Here is a 5,841-nt window from a genome sequence, read left to right on the forward strand (position 1 = left end):
TGCCTGCCAGGGTTTTAAATGCTTCTGACTGGGGCTTGGAACCTCCAAAAACATCTGAGGGACATTTTGAGTTCCAAAAGGGCAGGAATTGGAGATCCCCAGGACACAGCTCCTTCCCAGGGGAATGAACGAACCCCTCGGCTTCCCCCTGGGTTGTTTTCCCACAAATTCCTTGGCTTTCCTGGAGCAGCAGGAAACCATTAATTACCCAGTGACAGTGTTCCCTTAATTGAATGTCATTACCCCTTAATTAATTAAACACCAATTAATTACCTGGAACATTGCATGGCGCGGAGCAAATGCCATCAGCTGCTGCAGACAGAATAATTTCAACATGGCCCAAATAATAATGAGCAGGAATTGGCCAGCAAAGGAAACAAGAAGGATTTTATTTCCCTTGGGATCTGCTGGGGGAGAAAACCCTTCCAAGCAAATCCCTGCAGGAAAGCTGGAGGGGTTTTGCTCCCAAGCATGGCCTCAGCTGCTTCCCTCTGGCATCACCTGTGGATTCCAAGCTAAGATGTCCCAGCAGCCCAGAGCTGCTTTCACAGGATTCCACAAAGGAATTGGGATGTTCCATGGGGAAAGAACTGGTTGCATCACTTGGCTGTGAAATATTCGGTGGGATTTTCATGCAGGAAAACAGAGTTTTTTTGTTTCTTCCTGATCTTAATGAATTTCAGGAGCAGATTTGAGCTTCCCAATCATCTCCTGGTTTAGGACAAATCCCCCCAAACCACCACAGGCTGGATCCTCTGTTCCATTTAGGAGCTCTACTTTCCCAACTGGAATAAAACCCAATTTTCCCATCTTTTTTGGGCATTGTGGGACAAAACCTCCCTGCAAGCAGCACATTTGCAGGCTCTCCCCTCACGGCAGCACTGGGACAAGGCTGGGAGAGGGGACAGGACATCCCTGGGGTCTCTTGGCCGCAGCTGCTCCGAGGATCCCGGGGTGCTCCCGCCCAGCCCGGCAGGAGTTAAATCCTTCGGGATGCTCGGCCAGCCAAGCGCGATAATAACCGTGCTCGGAGAGCCCTGATGGCCGGGAGCGGGGATTGCAAATGGATTAAATTTTATTTTCAGCCGGCAGGAAAGGCTGGAGCAGCTCCAGGGAGGGGAGACACGGCCGCGTGGAATAGGAAAAGGAATTCTGATCCTCCCGAAGGATCCCCCTGGATAAATATTTCTGTTTCCAAACAGCTCCATCAGAGCCAAACGCCTGCCTCTTATCTCTTATCTCTTATCTCTGCTTTAGGGCTGCCTGTGGATTCCCATCTCTACTTCAGGCTCCAGCAAGCTCCAGGGAAATGCATCCCTCAAAAGGAAAAGTTGGGGCTGGGGCTTGGGGAGGGCAGGTTTGGGCTCACAGCTTGTGTCCCACTCTGACTCCTCCTCAAGGATGTTTCTCCCTGGCTCCTGGAATCAGCCCAAGGCAGCAGGCTGGCAGGGGGATGGAGGTGACAGGGGAAAAATTGGGTTTGTTTGGGTCCTTCTCTGCTCAGGAGCCAGGCTGGGAGAGCTGGGGATGTCCAGCCTGGAGAGGAGAAGCTCCAGGGAGAGCTCAGAGCCCTGCAGGGCCTGAGGGGCTCCAGGAGAGCTGGAGAGGGGCTGGGGACAGGGGATGGAGGGACAGGACACAGGGAATGGCTCCCACTGCCACAGGGCAGGGATGGATGGGACACTGGGAATTGGGAATTGTTCCCTGGGAGGGTGGGCAGGCCTGGCACAGCTGTGGCTGCCCCTGGATCCCTGGCAGTGCCCAAGGCCAGGCTGGACACTGGGGCTGGAGCAGCCTGGGACCGTGGGAGGTGTCCCTGCCATGGCAGGGGTGGCACTGGGTGGGATTTAAAGTCCCTTTTAACCCAAACCATTCCAAGCTTCCTCTCCACGGTGCCACCTGAGCCACAGCCACAGCAGGGATGGTTTGGGAGGGAATCACTGCAATGTTCCAGCACCTGGGAACTTTTTATTCTCATGTCCCAGCAGAGGATGGGCTCGGGCTCATTCCTGGGGCAGCCAGGAGGAGGAAAGGATCCCTGCTCTGCTTTCACACATCCGGGGTTTCATTGATCCCAAGGTCCTCCCAGAGGGGATCTGCAGCCTGAGCTATGGCAAACAAAGCCATTTTGAACTCGTCTGCAATTAGTTTGATTTACGTCTCTTTTCCAATTACTGGGAGATGAAGATCAGGGCCAATGGATTTTCTGGGAACTCTAAATAAGGGCAGAATTTGTGTTAAAGGGGAAAGTCTGGATGTGGTGCGGACAGACAGGAAAAGGCTCAGAGGAGGGGAAGAAAAACCCAGTGAGCCCAGGCCATAGAAATGGACAGGGAACAGAAATTTCCCAAATATTCCCAAATTTTCAGCAGCACCTGCAGGCAGGAGGGGAAGCCCAGCAGGAGCAGGGTCCCTGTGGCTCCAGGCAGCTCTGGGAATGATGGATGGAGCTCATCAGGACAGAGGAGAGAGGGATTTGTTGTCTGCATGGAAGGGACTGAATCACTTCATTCCTGCTTTATTATCACCCAGAAAATCCACTGGGACTTTGCCTACATAAGGAAAACTTATTATGGGTTATAATGAACCCCCACCCGCTCCCTGTTCAAATCTGCAGGGAAATGAAACTGTTTTGGTAGCTTTTCCAAGGTTTTTTATTAGTGCTAAATAGCCCTGTTTTCCTGGGATTTGCCTCCCCAAGCCAAGGCCAAAGCTTCCCTCTGCTTCTCCAGAGGGTTTCCTGCTCTTCCCTTATTCCTGCTCCTTGCTGTCCCCATTTCTCTGGGGAAAAGGCCTCACTGGAGCCCCATCCCAAAGTTTCCCATGGCTGCTCGTCAGGAGTCTCCTTGCTGGAAAAATCCCTGCAGGGGAAAGAGCCATTGAGGAGGGACAGAACCCTGGATCCTGGTTGGACCTGATTGTTTTCCTGCTTAATGCTGTGTAATTCTGCAGCAATTCCACATCTCCCACAGGAAAAAAAAGCAGGAAAATCAGGATGGGGAGGCGCAGAGGGATCCAGCTGCCATTAAAATGCAGGGACAGCCCCACTGCAGAGCAATTAAATAACGCTTGCTCAGAAGGTGAGGAAGCATTTCTGGAGCAGCCATGGAAAACTTGCCAGGAAGTTTTCAGCACCAGAAATCAGCTCAGGGGGAAGCTCCTGGGGTAGAAACTCAACCCATGATGGAAAGAAATCAAAATCCAGGCAAAAGTGATAAAGAACTCTGTTTGGCAGGAAAATTGGGACCTGGAGTCTGGAGCATCTCCCAAAAAAATCCCATCAAGCTCTGGATTATCCCTGAAACAGTGGGGCTCAAAGATGAAGAAAAGATGTAATTTCAGTCTCCTGGGAAATGAAAATCATTTTATTGCGTTTTTGGTTTTTTTTTTTTAAGATAAAATAGGAAATCTCTGAACATTTTGCATAACCAACACTGCAGGAAAATGTAGGAACAGGGAATGTCTGAGCTTGGGTCCTGAACGAGGAGCCCTGAGTGTGCCAGGGAAGGATCCAGAGCCAAGATCCTTCGGCTTTCCAGCAGGAAGCTGCCCTGGCAAGGGCATGGAGCAGATGGTGGGAGCAGGAACAAGAGAGGAGCCCCACAGAGAATCCTCTGGGCAGGAGGGAAAAGGCACAGAGGGGATTTTCAGGAGAAAAAAAGGTTGGGGTTTATTTCAGGAGTGACCCAGACAGAGACAAAACTGATCGGGGTGGGGACAAAGCTGATATTGCAGAGATTGGGGTGAACCTGGTAGATGGAATCACAGACTCCCAGCCCCTGGGGAGCACAGCTGGGATGCCTGGAGAGGATGGATTTGGGATTGGGGTGTCTGGAGATGTGGGGCAGCAATGGGGCCATGCCACCATCCAGGATAGTGGGACAGGGCACAAGAATTTGGGATGAAAGAGCCGAAAGTGTCACCACCTTTTGGTCTTTGGGAAAGTCACAGCATGGGAAGGACACAAGGAATTGCCAGAACATTGAGCCCAGCTGGGAATTTTATCAGGAGAGATAAAATTCCTCTATTAAATCCTTTATCAGCTCCTTAGGTGCCCTTCAGAGCAGACAAACCTCGGGGACATTCATCATCCATGGAAAGCATTCCCTGCAAATGTTGCAGAGCTCTGCAGTGCCTTGGGAGCTGCCCTGGATCATCACACTGGGGACTCTGGAAGGATCTGCAGGGGAATATTTGGGCTGCAAAAGATGGGATCAATCTCCCCACGGGGCAGAGGTGGGGTGTGATGGGATCATGGAATGGTTTGGGTTGGGAGGGGCTTTAGAGCTCATCCCATCCCACCCCTGCCATGGCAGGGACACCTTCCCCTGTCCCAGGCTGCTCCAGCCCCAGTGTCCAGCCTGGCCTTGGGCACTGCCAGGGATCCAGGGGCAGCCCCAGCTGCTCTGGGAATGTGTGCCAGGGCTGCCCACCCTCCCAGGAGACAATTCCCAATTCCCAAATCCCATCCATCCCTGCCCTGTGGCAGTGGGAGCCATTCCCTGTGTCCTGTCCCTCCATCCCCTGTCCCCAGCCCCTCTCCAGCTCTCCTGGAGCCCCTCAGGCCCTGCAGGGGCTCCGAGGTGTCCGTGGAGGCAGGACCAGAGCGCTGAGACTGTTCAGCCTGGAGAAGAGAAGGATCCATGGATCTCCCTCTGCCCAAAACCCCACACCAGCCAGGGGAAAACCTCCCATGGCTGCTGCTCTGCATCCTGCTTCGTGCTGGAGCAGGGCAGAGGTTTTCCCGGGACATTTCCTGCGTGGGTTTATTCCTGGCGGTACAAATGGGAGCAGAGAGTTCCTCCCATCCCGCAGGGACCGGAGCTGATCCCGGACGGGACAAACCCCCCTGAGCCCCTTGGCTGCTGCTTCCCAAAGCTGAGCTCGTCTGGGAACCCTCCCCTGCTCCAGAGGCTCCCGAAGGAATCCAGGAGCTTTCCTGGCACTGGTGACAGCTCCAGCAGGATCAGCTCCTGCGGCAGAGATGTGTGAAATTCCGTGAAATTCCATGAAATTCAACGGATTTCCTGGAAAAATCCATCCCTGGGGAGAGGGGAAGGGAAGGGAAGGGAAGGGAAGGGAAGGGAAGGGAAGGGAAGGGAAGGGAAGGGAAGGGAAGGGAAGGGAAGGGAAGGGAAGGGAAGGGAAGGGAAGGGAAGGGAAGGGAAGGGAAGGGAAGGGAAGGGAAGGGAAGGGAAGGGAAGGGAAGGGAAGGGAAGGGAAGGGAAGGGAAGGGAAGGGAAGGGAAGGGAAGGGAAGGGAAGGGAAGGGAAGGGGAGACAGAAAAGGAGGAAAGGAACGAGAGAGGAAGGAAGGAAGGAGGGAGGGGAGGGAAGGAGGGAGGTCGTTCCCTCCTGCTGCTCCATGTCAAGCTGCCACCTCAGATTTCACGCTTCCCTAAGCCGGAGACAAACAGCTCCCAGAGCTGCGCATCCCGGAGCTCCTGAGGAGCATTCCCGGCTCCGTGGTGGCTGAAGAGGGCATCAGGGGGTGGCAGACGGATGTCCCTCACCCTCTGCCCATCTCAGAGAGATCCAGGCGCTGAAGGATGGGAGAAGATCCGTGGGTGACACCTCTGCCCTGAGCAGGGAGCAGGGAGAAGGGGAAGGTGTGGGAGCAGCCTGGAAACTCTGCCTTTCCCTTATAAACACGAGTTAGGGGTGAAGTGTTGACATGATCCCACATCCCAGAGATCCTGTCCCTGCTTCCCAGAACCAGCAGCTGCAGCAGAGGCAGAATTCCCCTTCCAGCCGGCAGGATGAGGCTCTGGCTGTGCTCAGGAATAACTCAGCTGTCCCCAGGCTGCCCCAAACCCTCCCATTCCATCCCCTGCTTCCACAA

This window comes from Lonchura striata, chromosome 14, assembly GCF_046129695.1.
Source record: "Lonchura striata isolate bLonStr1 chromosome 14, bLonStr1.mat, whole genome shotgun sequence".
NCBI classification, from domain to species: Eukaryota; Metazoa; Chordata; class Aves; order Passeriformes; family Estrildidae; genus Lonchura; species Lonchura striata.